A 15580-nucleotide genomic window follows, 5' to 3' on the forward strand; every position below is an offset into this window, starting at 1 on the left:
AAATTTCATCAGAGTCCTGTATTCTGCGAAAATTTGACAGAGTCCATTTTATACCCAATTTTCGTCAGAGTCCACTTTGCTAGCAAAATTAGTCAGAGACAGTTTTAAGCTCAAATTTCATCAGAGACCAATTATCAACAGAAATTCGCCAGAGTCTACTTTGAGAGCAAAATTAGTCGGAGACAGTTTTAAGCTCAAATTTCATCAGAGTCCAATTATCAACAGAAATTCGCCAGAGTCTACTTTGAGAGCAAAATTAGTCAGAGACAGTTTTAAGCTCAAATTTCATCAGTGTCCTGTAATCTGTGAAAATTCATCAGAGTCCAGTTCTTGATCGAAATTCATCAGAGTCCAGTTTTCTAGCAAAATTCGTCAGAGTCCAGTTTATACCGAAAATTCGCCAGAGTTCACTTTGTGCCAAAATATTCAGAGTCCAGTTCATGATCGAAATTAATCAGAGTCCAATTAAAGACCCAAATTTGACAGAGACCACATTTTCGCTACTAGCAGTCCAATCCCCCCGAAATTTTAAACGGTCATATTTCAGACGTAGTAAATAAGATCAAGTCAGTTACTGAGCTCCAGGTTTTGTCCCCCTGTATTTGCATATTTACTCTATATTCAGCTGTGTTCTTCACATTTTTTCCATGTTTTCTGTGTTCATTCCATGTTCTACAAATGTTCACAGCATGCTCAGTTCAATTCTTTTCACCTGTTTTTCTCATTTTTCTGTTTTCTACCATTTTCCCCGTATGTTCACTATGTTCTTTGTCATGTTTTCATGTACATCATATGTTCTCTGTATAACTTTTATACTCAATATTCATGTTCTCAATGTTCTTAGCTTGTTCTTCACATGTTCAGTGTTCATTCTTTGTATTCCCTATGTTCCTTATCATGTCTTCATATTCTCTATAAGTTCTTATTCCCTGCATGATCACTCTATTCATCAACTTTTTCTTACATGTTTTCTGTGTTCACCGTATGTTCACTGTGTTCATTCCCCTACATAACCTCAATTTTTTTATGTTCTTTGTTTCTTTAAACCAATTTGTTTCTTCCATTCACTAAATAGTTCTTTGTCAAATATTATTATACTGCAATACAGTTCCCTCAACAATTTTAGTCACCCAGTTTTTTATTTGCAAAACTATGTCAAAGTAATTCTCGTAGTCAACTTAATAGTTCTACCAACCTCGTTCTTAAACAAATCTACACTTTATTCTGTTCCAAATTTACAAAGACAAACCTTTCTTGTAACTTCTTAACTAAAAATCTTTCGCCAATCAACTAAAACATAGTCACTTTCGTCATTTTTCAACTAAACTTATTATCCAATCAACTAAAAATAATAACTTTCATCATTTCTTAACTAAAAGTGCTCATCAGTCAACTAAAAATAGTTACTTCATCATGTTTCCCTGTCGTTTCTTAACTGAAATATCACATCTCTCATCTGAAAAATAGTCATGTTTAGCCTCTTTCCAACACTGTTCTTAACTAAAGTAACCTTTCACTTCGCTAAAATAGTCATATTCATCATTGTTCCTAACTAAATTATATGTCGTTAAGTAAGAAAAATAGTCACAGGTGCTCTCCATGACACCAAAGTTACTCTTCGAGATATCAAAAGACACTCTCAAACACTTAAAAATTTACTCGCATCCTCAAAGTTATTCTCAGAGTCATCAAAAAGTTAATCTCAGTCATCAAAATGCTATTCTCTAAGTAACCTTTCGTTCATCAGAGAAACTTTCTAAGACATCTTCGTTCATTAAAGTTAATCACAGAGGCATAAAAGTTATTCTCGGAGCTATCAAAAATAATCTCTAAAACAACAAAAGTTAATCTCGGTCATCAAAGTTGATCTGCAAGATATCTTCGCGACATCAAAGTTACTCTTCATTACATCAAAGACGCATTCAAATACTACTCATGTTCTCAAAAGACATTCTCAAAGTCATCAAAGTTATTCAAAGAGCTAACAAAAGTTATTCTCAGAGTCACCTTCGTTCTTCAGAGAAACTTTCCAAAACATCTTTGTTCATCAAAGTTATTCTCGGAGTCATCAAAAGGTATTCTCTAACTCACTTTTGGTCATTAAAGTTAATTTCTATGTTATAAAAGTTTGTCTCAGAGACATCTAAAGTTAATCTTAGAGTTATCAAATGTAATCTCTAACTCACTTTTGTTCATCAAAGTTGATCTCAGAGTTAACAAAGGTAATCTCTAACTCACTCTCGTTCATCAAAGTTGTTTCAAAAACATCAAAGTTAATCTCAGAGTTATCCAAAGATATTCTCATGTCCACAAAAGTTATTCCAAGAGACGTCAAAGTTAATCTCAGACATCTTCGTTCATAAAAGTTATTCTCAGAGACATCTAAAGTTATTCTCTAAGACATCAAAGTTATTCTAAGAGCTATCAAAAGTTATTCTCAGTCATGATATGTTATTCTCTAAGTAACCTTCCGTTCATCAAAGACATTCTCTAAGCCCTCAAAGTTATTCTCTAAGACAACAAAGTCATTCCCAGAGTCATCAAAAAGTTATTCTCAGAGTCACCTTCGTTATTCAAAGAAGCCTTCTGAGACATCCTCGTTCAACAAAACTATCCTCAGAGCCATCAAAAAAGTTAAATACAGTCATCAAAGTTATTCTCTAAGTATCTTTTCGTTCATCAGAGAAGCTTTCTAAGACATCTTTGTTCATCAAAGTTGTTCTCTAAGACATCAATGTTGTTTCTCTAAGGCATCAAAGATGTTCTCTAAATCATAAAAGTTAATCTCTAAGTCTCCTTCGTTCATTAGAGAAACTTTCCAATCCATCTTCGTTGATCAAAGTTATTCTCAGAGTCATCAAAGTGATCTCTAATTCACCTTCGTTTCCCCCAAAGTTGTTCTCTAAGACACCTTCGTTCATCAAAGAAACTCTCCTTCTTCCATCATGTTATTCTTTAAGACATCTTCAGTCATAAAATTTCTCTCCAAAATGTAACTAGTTCAGCTTTTCATACCAAACCTGCACTTCTGTTAAAATATATTTTCTTAGTCGCTTTACCCTAAAACTGTTTTCTGAACTACATTGTTCAAACCTACGTAACCTATCCTCTCCACCCAATGTTACTTGGTTAACGTAACGTTCCTAAACCTAACTTTACCTATCCTTACTTAACTTACCTTACCTTTACCTATCTTACCTAACTTAACCTGCATAACCTAACTTTACCTCTCCTAACATAACTTACCTTACCTTACCATCTCCAGTAGGGATGGCTCCACACAGAACATTTTTTTTTTGGGGGGGGGGGAAATCACCTGTGCGGGCCAGGGTTTTCAGGTAAATTTAGAAAAATCACCTGTGCGGGCCAGGGTTTTCAGGTCCAAAAAGTTCTGTGCGGGCCAGGGTTTTCAGGTCCAAAATGTTCTGTGCGGGCCAGGGTTTTCAGGTAAATTTTGTGTCACAGATTTTAGAAGTTGTTAAAGTTCTTATAATGAAAATAATTTCCGAGACTTAGAAGTTTGTTACAGGTCTTATGGGAGAAATTCAAATTCGTGTTTATGAGCCAGGGTTTTCAGGTAAATTTAGAAATTCCCCGGTGAGGGCCAGGGTTTTCAGGTGAATTTAGAAAATCCTCTGTGTGGAGCCAGGGTTTTCAGGTGAATTTGAGGAGTCACAGATTTGAGATTAAGGATTTCTTATGAGCAAGTAATTTCTGAGATCTTAGAAGTTTGTTAAAAAGTTCTTATGATGAAAATAAGTAGGAAAATCTTAAAGAAAAATTTTAGAAAAAATCGTGTTTGTGTCACAGCATTTCCAGGTGAACTCTACGGACATATTTTGCCTGTTTTCAACTTACAAAATTCGTCTGTGTGAGCCATGGTTTTCAGGTTCCAATATCGTCTGCGTGAGTCAAGGTTTTGAGGTCCAATATCCCGTTATCTTCTCCATAATATCTGGACCGTCCCTCTCTCTCTCTCTCTCTCTCTCTCCTCCTATTTCCTTACAGCTTTTTTCAGAGTTTCAAATAATCATACAAGTTTATTTATGTTTATGACCGAATTTGTAAAAGGACCATTTTCAGAGAATATTGTCTTAGATGTTTTGTTAAGGAAAACAGACAACTTAGCCATAACATTTAGTTTTATATCCATTTACGGCTATTTCACCTGTAAAGACCAAAATTGAACAGAGCCCAGTTACAGAGAGAATTTCGTCAGAGGCCATTTATACCTAAAAATGAATAGAGTCCACTTTGCTACCAAAATTAGTCAGAGACAGTTTTTAGCTCATATTTCATCAGAGTCCAATTATCAACAGAAATTCGCCAGAGTCTACTTTGAGAGCAAAATTAGTCGGAGACAGTTTTAAGCTCAAATTTCATCAGAGTCCTGTATTCTGCGAAAATTTGACAGAGTCCATTTTATACCCAATTTTCGTCAGAGTCCACTTTGCTAGCAAAATTAGTCAGAGACAGTTTTAAGCTCAAATTTCATCAGAGACCAATTATCAACAGAAATTCGCCAGAGTCTACTTTGAGAGCAAAATTAGTCGGAGACAGTTTTAAGCTCAAATTTCATCAGAGTCCAATTATCAACAGAAATTCGCCAGAGTCTACTTTGAGAGCAAAATTAGTCAGAGACAGTTTTAAGCTCAAATTTCATCAGTGTCCTGTAATCTGTGAAAATTCATCAGAGTCCAGTTCTTGATCGAAATTCATCAGAGTCCAGTTTTCTAGCAAAATTCGTCAGAGTCCAGTTTATACCGAAAATTCGCCAGAGTTCACTTTGTGCCAAAATATTCAGAGTCCAGTTCATGATCGAAATTAATCAGAGTCCAATTAAAGACCCAAATTTGACAGAGACCACATTTTCGCTACTAGCAGTCCAATCCCCCCGAAATTTTAAACGGTCATATTTCAGACGTAGTAAATAAGATCAAGTCAGTTACTGAGCTCCAGGTTTTGTCCCCCTGTATTTGCATATTTACTCTATATTCAGCTGTGTTCTTCACATTTTTTCCATGTTTTCTGTGTTCATTCCATGTTCTACAAATGTTCACAGCATGCTCAGTTCAATTCTTTTCACCTGTTTTTCTCATTTTTCTGTTTTCTACCATTTTCCCCGTATGTTCACTATGTTCTTTGTCATGTTTTCATGTACATCATATGTTCTCTGTATAACTTTTATACTCAATATTCATGTTCTCAATGTTCTTAGCTTGTTCTTCACATGTTCAGTGTTCATTCTTTGTATTCCCTATGTTCCTTATCATGTCTTCATATTCTCTATAAGTTCTTATTCCCTGCATGATCACTCTATTCATCAACTTTTTCTTACATGTTTTCTGTGTTCACCGTATGTTCACTGTGTTCATTCCCCTACATAACCTCAATTTTTTTATGTTCTTTGTTTCTTTAAACCAATTTGTTTCTTCCATTCACTAAATAGTTCTTTGTCAAATATTATTATACTGCAATACAGTTCCCTCAACAATTTTAGTCACCCAGTTTTTTATTTGCAAAACTATGTCAAAGTAATTCTCGTAGTCAACTTAATAGTTCTACCAACCTCGTTCTTAAACAAATCTACACTTTATTCTGTTCCAAATTTACAAAGACAAACCTTTCTTGTAACTTCTTAACTAAAAATCTTTCGCCAATCAACTAAAACATAGTCACTTTCGTCATTTTTCAACTAAACTTATTATCCAATCAACTAAAAATAATAACTTTCATCATTTCTTAACTAAAAGTGCTCATCAGTCAACTAAAAATAGTTACTTCATCATGTTTCCCTGTCGTTTCTTAACTGAAATATCACATCTCTCATCTGAAAAATAGTCATGTTTAGCCTCTTTCCAACACTGTTCTTAACTAAAGTAACCTTTCACTTCGCTAAAATAGTCATATTCATCATTGTTCCTAACTAAATTATATGTCGTTAAGTAAGAAAAATAGTCACAGGTGCTCTCCATGACACCAAAGTTACTCTTCGAGATATCAAAAGACACTCTCAAACACTTAAAAATTTACTCGCATCCTCAAAGTTATTCTCAGAGTCATCAAAAAGTTAATCTCAGTCATCAAAATGCTATTCTCTAAGTAACCTTTCGTTCATCAGAGAAACTTTCTAAGACATCTTCGTTCATTAAAGTTAATCACAGAGGCATAAAAGTTATTCTCGGAGCTATCAAAAATAATCTCTAAAACAACAAAAGTTAATCTCGGTCATCAAAGTTGATCTGCAAGATATCTTCGCGACATCAAAGTTACTCTTCATTACATCAAAGACGCATTCAAATACTACTCATGTTCTCAAAAGACATTCTCAAAGTCATCAAAGTTATTCAAAGAGCTAACAAAAGTTATTCTCAGAGTCACCTTCGTTCTTCAGAGAAACTTTCCAAAACATCTTTGTTCATCAAAGTTATTCTCGGAGTCATCAAAAGGTATTCTCTAACTCACTTTTGGTCATTAAAGTTAATTTCTATGTTATAAAAGTTTGTCTCAGAGACATCTAAAGTTAATCTTAGAGTTATCAAATGTAATCTCTAACTCACTTTTGTTCATCAAAGTTGATCTCAGAGTTAACAAAGGTAATCTCTAACTCACTCTCGTTCATCAAAGTTGTTTCAAAAACATCAAAGTTAATCTCAGAGTTATCCAAAGATATTCTCATGTCCACAAAAGTTATTCCAAGAGACGTCAAAGTTAATCTCAGACATCTTCGTTCATAAAAGTTATTCTCAGAGACATCTAAAGTTATTCTCTAAGACATCAAAGTTATTCTAAGAGCTATCAAAAGTTATTCTCAGTCATGATATGTTATTCTCTAAGTAACCTTCCGTTCATCAAAGACATTCTCTAAGCCCTCAAAGTTATTCTCTAAGACAACAAAGTCATTCCCAGAGTCATCAAAAAGTTATTCTCAGAGTCACCTTCGTTATTCAAAGAAGCCTTCTGAGACATCCTCGTTCAACAAAACTATCCTCAGAGCCATCAAAAAAGTTAAATACAGTCATCAAAGTTATTCTCTAAGTATCTTTTCGTTCATCAGAGAAGCTTTCTAAGACATCTTTGTTCATCAAAGTTGTTCTCTAAGACATCAATGTTGTTTCTCTAAGGCATCAAAGATGTTCTCTAAATCATAAAAGTTAATCTCTAAGTCTCCTTCGTTCATTAGAGAAACTTTCCAATCCATCTTCGTTGATCAAAGTTATTCTCAGAGTCATCAAAGTGATCTCTAATTCACCTTCGTTTCCCCCAAAGTTGTTCTCTAAGACACCTTCGTTCATCAAAGAAACTCTCCTTCTTCCATCATGTTATTCTTTAAGACATCTTCAGTCATAAAATTTCTCTCCAAAATGTAACTAGTTCAGCTTTTCATACCAAACCTGCACTTCTGTTAAAATATATTTTCTTAGTCGCTTTACCCTAAAACTGTTTTCTGAACTACATTGTTCAAACCTACGTAACCTATCCTCTCCACCCAATGTTACTTGGTTAACGTAACGTTCCTAAACCTAACTTTACCTATCCTTACTTAACTTACCTTACCTTTACCTATCTTACCTAACTTAACCTGCATAACCTAACTTTACCTCTCCTAACATAACTTACCTTACCTTACCATCTCCAGTAGGGATGGCTCCACACAGAACATTTTTTTTTTGGGGGGGGGGGGAAATCACCTGTGCGGGCCAGGGTTTTCAGGTAAATTTAGAAAAATCACCTGTGCGGGCCAGGGTTTTCAGGTCCAAAAAGTTCTGTGCGGGCCAGGGTTTTCAGGTCCAAAATGTTCTGTGCGGGCCAGGGTTTTCAGGTAAATTTTGTGTCACAGATTTTAGAAGTTGTTAAAGTTCTTATAATGAAAATAATTTCCGAGACTTAGAAGTTTGTTACAGGTCTTATGGGAGAAATTCAAATTCGTGTTTATGAGCCAGGGTTTTCAGGTAAATTTAGAAATTCCCCGGTGAGGGCCAGGGTTTTCAGGTGAATTTAGAAAATCCTCTGTGTGGAGCCAGGGTTTTCAGGTGAATTTGAGGAGTCACAGATTTGAGATTAAGGATTTCTTATGAGCAAGTAATTTCTGAGATCTTAGAAGTTTGTTAAAAAGTTCTTATGATGAAAATAAGTAGGAAAATCTTAAAGAAAAATTTTAGAAAAAATCGTGTTTGTGTCACAGCATTTCCAGGTGAACTCTACGGACATATTTTGCCTGTTTTCAACTTACAAAATTCGTCTGTGTGAGCCATGGTTTTCAGGTTCCAATATCGTCTGCGTGAGTCAAGGTTTTGAGGTCCAATATCCCGTTATCTTCTCCATAATATCTGGACCGTCCCTCTCTCTCTCTCTCTCTCTCTCTCTCTCCTCCTATTTCCTTACAGCTTTTTTCAGAGTTTCAAATAATCATACAAGTTTATTTATGTTTATGACCGAATTTGTAAAAGGACCATTTTCAGAGAATATTGTCTTAGATGTTTTGTTAAGGAAAACAGACAACTTAGCCATAACATTTAGTTTTATATCCATTTACGGCTATTTCACCTGTAAAGACCAAAATTGAACAGAGCCCAGTTACAGAGAGAATTTCGTCAGAGGCCATTTATACCTAAAAATGAATAGAGTCCACTTTGCTACCAAAATTAGTCAGAGACAGTTTTTAGCTCATATTTCATCAGAGTCCAATTATCAACAGAAATTCGCCAGAGTCTACTTTGAGAGCAAAATTAGTCGGAGACAGTTTTAAGCTCAAATTTCATCAGAGTCCTGTATTCTGCGAAAATTCGACAGAGTCCATTTTATACCCAATTTTCGTCAGAGTCCACTTTGCTAGCAAAATTAGTCAGAGACAGTTTTAAGCTCAAATTTCATCAGAGACCAATTATCAACAGAAATTCGCCAGAGTCTACTTTGAGAGCAAAATTAGTCGGAGACAGTTTTAAGCTCAAATTTCATCAGAGTCCAATTATCAACAGAAATTCGCCAGAGTCTACTTTGAGAGCAAAATTAGTCAGAGACAGTTTTAAGCTCAAATTTCATCAGTGTCCTGTAATCTGTGAAAATTCATCAGAGTCCAGTTCTTGATCGAAATTCATCAGAGTCCAGTTTTCTAGCAAAATTCGTCAGAGTCCAGTTTATACCGAAAATTCCCCAGAGTTCACTTTGTGCCAAAATATTCAGAGTCCAGTTCATGATCGAAATTAATCAGAGTCCAATTAAAGACCCAAATTTGACAGAGACCACATTTTCGCTACTAGCAGTCCAATCCCCCTGAAATTTTAAACGGTCATATTTCAGACGTAGTAAATAAGATCAAGTCAGTTACTGAGCTCCAGGTTTTGTCCCCCTGTATTTGCATATTTACTCTATATTCAGCTGTGTTCTTCACATTTTTTTCATGTTTTCTGTGTTCATTCCATGTTCTACAAATGTTCACAGCATGCTCAGTTCAATTCTTTTCACCTGTTTTTCTCATTTTTCTGTTTTCTACCATTTTCCCCGTATGTTCACTATGTTCTTTGTCATGTTTTCATGTACATCATATGTTCTCTGTATAACTTTTATACTCAATATTCATGTTCTCAATGTTCTTAGCTTGTTCTTCACATGTTCAGTGTTCATTCTTTGTATTCCCTATGTTCCTTATCATGTCTTCATATTCTCTATAAGTTCTTATTCCCTGCATGATCACTCTATTCATCAACTTTTTCTTACATGTTTTCTGTGTTCACCGTATGTTCACTGTGTTCATTCCCCTACATAACCTCAATTTTTTTATGTTCTTTGTTTCTTTAAACCAATTTGTTTCTTCCATTCACTAAATAGTTCTTTGTCAAATATTATTATACTGCAATACAGTTCCCTCAACAATTTTAGTCACCCAGTTTTTTATTTGCAAAACTATGTCAAAGTAATTCTCGTAGTCAACTTAATAGTTCTACCAACCTCGTTCTTAAACAAATCTACACTTTATTCTGTTCCAAATTTACAAAGACAAACCTTTCTTGTAACTTCTTAACTAAAAATCTTTCGCCAATCAACTAAAACATAGTCACTTTCGTCATTTTTCAACTAAACTTATTATCCAATCAACTAAAAATAATAACTTTCATCATTTCTTAACTAAAAGTGCTCATCAGTCAACTAAAAATAGTTACTTCATCATGTTTCCCTGTCGTTTCTTAACTGAAATATCACATCTCTCATCTGAAAAATAGTCATGTTTAGCCTCTTTCCAACACTGTTCTTAACTAAAGTAACCTTTCACTTCGCTAAAATAGTCATATTCATCATTGTTCCTAACTAAATTATATGTCGTTAAGTAAGAAAAATAGTCACAGGTGCTCTCCATGACACCAAAGTTACTCTTCGAGATATCAAAAGACACTCACAAACACTTAAAAATTTACTTGCATCCTCAAAGTTATTCTCAGAGTCATCAAAAAGTTAATCTCAGTCATCAAAATGCTATTCTCTAAGTAACCTTTCGTTCATCAGAGAAACTTTCTAAGACATCTTCGTTCATTAAAGTTAATCACAGAGGCATAAAAGTTATTCTCGGAGCTATCAAAAATAATCTCTAAAACAACAAAAGTTAATCTCGGTCATCAAAGTTGATCTGCAAGATATCTTCGAGACATCAAAGTTACTCTTCATTACATCAAAGACGCATTCAAATACTACTCATGTTCTCAAAAGACATTCTCAAAGTCATCAAAGTTATTCAAAGAGCTAACAAAAGTTATTCTCAGACTCACCTTCGTTCTTCAGAGAAACTTTCCAAAACATCTTTGTTCATCAAAGTTATTCTCGGAGTCATCAAAAGGTATTCTCTAACTCACTTTTGGTCATTAAAGTTAATTTCTATGTTATAAAAGTTTGTCTCAGAGACATCTAAAGTTAATCTTAGAGTTATCAAATGTAATCTCTAACTCACTTTTGTTCATCAAAGTTGATCTCAGAGTTAACAAAGGTAATCTCTAACTCACTCTCGTTCATCAAAGTTGTTTCAAAAACATCAAAGTTAATCTCAGAGTTATCCAAAGATATTCTCATGTCCACAAAAGTTATTCCAAGAGACGTCAAAGTTAATCTCAGACATCTTCGTTCATAAAAGTTATTCTCAGAGACATCTAAAGTTATTCTCTAAGACATCAAAGTTATTCTAAGAGCTATCAAAAGTTATTCTCAGTCATGATATGTTATTCTCTAAGTAACCTTCCGTTCATCAAAGACATTCTCTAAGCCCTCAAAGTTATTCTCTAAGACAACAAAGTCATTCCCAGAGTCATCAAAAAGTTATTCTCAGAGTCACCTTCGTTATTCAAAGAAGCCTTCTGAGACATCCTCGTTCAACAAAACTATCCTCAGAGCCATCAAAAAAGTTAAATACAGTCATCAAAGTTATTCTCTAAGTATCTTTTCGTTCATCAGAGAAGCTTTCTAAGACATCTTTGTTCATCAAAGTTGTTCTCTAAGACATCAATGTTGTTTCTCTAAGGCATCAAAGATGTTCTCTAAATCATAAAAGTTAATCTCTAAGTCTCCTTCGTTCATTAGAGAAACTTTCCAATCCATCTTCGTTGATCAAAGTTATTCTCAGAGTCATCAAAGTGATCTCTAATTCACCTTCGTTTCCCCCAAAGTTGTTCTCTAAGACACCTTCGTTCATCAAAGAAACTCTCCTTCTTCCATCATGTTATTCTTTAAGACATCTTCAGTCATAAAATTTCTCTCCAAAATGTAACTAGTTCAGCTTTTCATACCAAACCTGCACTTCTGTTAAAATATATTTTCTTAGTCGCTTTACCCTAAAACTGTTTTCTGAACTACACTGTTCAAACCTACGTAACCTATCCTCTCCACCCAATGTTACTTGGTTAACGTAACGTTCCTAAACCTAACTTTACCTATCCTTACTTAACTTACCTTACCTTTACCTATCTTACCTAACTTAACCTGCATAACCTAACTTTACCTCTCCTAACATAACTTACCTTACCTTACCTATCTTACCTAACTTTACCTATCCTAACATAACTTACCATACCTTACCTATCATACCTAACCTTACCTAACTTATCTTGCTTAACCTAACTTACCTACATTTACCTAACTTATCCTGCTTAACCTAACTTACATAACTTAACCTAACCTAACCTGCATAACCTAACTTTACCTGTCCTAACTTAACTTACATTACCTTACCTAACTTACCTGCTAAACCTAACTTTACCTATCCTATCCTAACATGACTTACCTTACATTACCTATCTTACTTAACTTAACCTGCTCAGCCTAACTTTACCTATCCTACCTTACCTTACCAATTTTACCTAACTTTACCTATCTTACCTAACTTACATAACCTTACCTAACTTATCCTGCTTAACCTAACTTACCTAACGTACCTAACTTAACCTGTATAACCTAACCTGCTTAACCTAACTTACATAACTTAACCTAACTTACCTAACTTAACCTAACTTACCTACATTTACCTAACTTAATCTGCTTAACCTAACTTTACCTATCCTAACTTACAAAACTTAACCTAACTTACCTACATTTACCTAACTTAACCTGCTTAACCTAACTTTACCTTATCCTAACTTAACTTACCTAACTTACCTAACTTAACCTAACTTACCTACATTTACCTAACTTAACCTGCTTAACCTAACTTTACCTATCCTAACTTAACTTACCTAACTTATCCTGCTTAACCTAACTTACCTACATTACCTAACTTAACCTGCTTAACCTAACTTACATAATTTAACCTAACTTTACATATCTTACCTAACTTAACATATCTTACCTAACTTAACATTCATAACCTAACTTTACCTATCCTAACATAACTTACCTTACATTACCTATCTTACCTAAATTTACCTAACTTACATAACTTAACCTGCTTAACCTAACTTATTTAACTTATCTTTCCTATCCTAACGTAACCTAACTTGCTTTACCTAACTTAATCTTACATTCACAAACTGATGTATCCTAACTTATCTAGTCCAACCAGACATGATCTATCTTACATAATTATTCCTGCTTTTCTTTTGTGTTTCGTCAATCATTGTCTCATATTCATTTACTCATTTCAAGGGCTAATTTCTCAAATGGTCATTTTTGCATTTCAAGTGTTATTTGTTTAAGATTGGGTGTTTAACCATTTCAAATGATTTTTGTTATATATGGGAATTTACTCGTTTCAAGGGCAAATTTCTCAAATGGTCATTTTTGCAGATCAAGGGATATTTGTTAAAGTTCATCAAGTTGCCCATAAGTTGTATTTATTATGTTTGTTATTCATTTATTCTTATTCCCCATACCCTAACCTAACCTCTTGTAATCTTAGTGTATTTAGTGTATTTAGTAGGTTCTATCATATGTTCTTATTCCCCAACCCTTTAACCTAACCTTTCAGATGTAGTTTATTGTGTTTTTTGACGTATTTGTTGAATATATTATCCTTTTCCTAACCTTTCAGATGTAGTTTTGTTTCTCCTTTTTGTATATTTTTACCCAAACCCACCATCCCACTTAACCTTCTTTCCCTTCTTTTACTTTGTTTTCTCATATAAGTTCATTCTTTATCATAGTAATAATAAAATTACAATAGTAAAGAATCAGATCTACTAAGACTTGAAATTGAGAAACAAGAGAGCATTTGAGCAAATGAGTGAGAGAGGGGGAGGAAGAGAGAGAATAAGGGAGAGATAGAAAAGGAGGATTAGAAGGAGTAGGAGAAACAAAGTAAAAGAAGGGAAGAATGTTAAGTGGGATGGCGGGTTTGGGTAAAAATATACAAAAGGAGAAACAAAACTACATCTGAAAGGTTAGGAAAAGGATAATATATTCAACAAATACGTCAAAAACACAATAAACTACATCTGAAAGGTTAGGTTAAGGGGTTGGGGAATAAGAACATATGAGAGAACCTACTAAATACACTAAGATTACAAGAGGTTAGGTTAAGGGGTTGGGGAATAAGAATAAATGATAACAAACATAATAAATACAACTTATGGGCAACTTGATGAACTTTAACATATATCCCTTGATCTGCAAAAATGACCATTTGAGAAATTTGCCCTTGAAACGAGTAAATTCACATATATAGCAAAAATCCTTTGAAATGGTTAAACACCCAATCTTAAACAAATAACACTTGAAATGCAAAAATGACCATTTGAGAAATTAGCCCTTGAAATGAGTAAATGAATATGAGACAATGATTGACGAAACACAAAAGAAAAGCAGGAATAATTATGTAAGTTAGATCATGTCTGGTTGGACTAGATAAGTTAGGATACATCAGTTTGTGAATGTAAGATTAAGTTAGGTAAAGCAAGTTAGGTTACGTTAGGATAGGTAAGATAAGTTAAATAAGTTAGGTTAAGCAGGTTAAGTTATGTAAGTTAGGTAAAGTTAGGTAAGATAGGTAATGTAAGGTAAGTTATGTTAGGATAGGTAAAGTTAGGTTATGAATGTTAAGTTAGGTAAGATATGTAAAGTTAGGTAAAATTATGTAAGTTAGGTTAAGCAGGTTAAGTTAGGTAATGTAGGTAAGTTAGGTTAAGCAGGATAAGTTAGGTAAGTTAAGTTAGGATAGGTAAAGTTAGGTTAAGCAGGTTAAGTTAGGTAAATGTAGGTAAGTTAGGTTAAGTTAGGTAAGTTAGGTAAGTTAAGTTAGGATAAGGTAAAGTTAGGTTAAGCAGGTTAAGTTAGGTAAATGTAGGTAAGTTAGGTTAAGTTATGTAAGTTAGGATAGGTAAGTTAGGTTAAGCAGGTTAAGTTAGGTAATGTAGGTAAGTTAGGTTAAGTAGGTAAGTTAGGTTAAGTTATGTAAGTTAGGTTAAGCAGGTTAGGTTATACAGGTTAATGTTAGGTACGTTAGGTAAGTTAGGTTAAGCAGGATAAGTTAGGTTAGGTTATGTAAGTTAGGTAAGATAGGTAAAGTTAGGTAAGATTGGTAAGGTAAGGTAGGATAGGTAAAGTTAGGTTGAGCAGGTTAAGTTAAGTAAGATAGGTAATGTAAGGTAAGTCATGTTAGGATAGGTAAAGTTAGGTTTAGCAGGTAAGTTAGGTAAGTTAGGTAAGGTAATGTAAGTTAAGTTAGGACAGGTAAAGTTAGGTTATGCAGGTTAGGTTAGGTTAAGTTATGTAAGTTAGGTTAAGCAGGATAAGTTAGGTAAATGTAGGTAAGTTAGGTTAAGCAAGATAAGTTAGGTAAGGTTAGGTAAGTTAGGTATGATAGGTATGGTAAGTTATGTTAGGATAGGTAAAGTTAGGTAAGATAGGTAAGGTAAGGTAAGTTATGTTAGGATAGGTAAAGTTAGGTTATGAAGGTTAAGTTATGTTAGGATAGGTAAAGTTAGGTAAGATAGGTAAGGTAAGGTAGGTTATGTTAGGATAGGTAAAGTTAGGTTATGAAGGTTACATTAGGTAAGATAGGTAAAGTTAGGTAAGATAGGTAAGGTAAGGTAAGTTATGTTAGGATAGGTAAAGTTAGGTTTAGGAACGTTACGTTAACTAAGTAACATTGGGTGGAGAGGATAGGTTA

This window comes from Procambarus clarkii, chromosome 3 (assembly GCF_040958095.1).
Source record: "Procambarus clarkii isolate CNS0578487 chromosome 3, FALCON_Pclarkii_2.0, whole genome shotgun sequence".
NCBI classification, from domain to species: domain Eukaryota; kingdom Metazoa; phylum Arthropoda; class Malacostraca; order Decapoda; family Cambaridae; genus Procambarus; species Procambarus clarkii.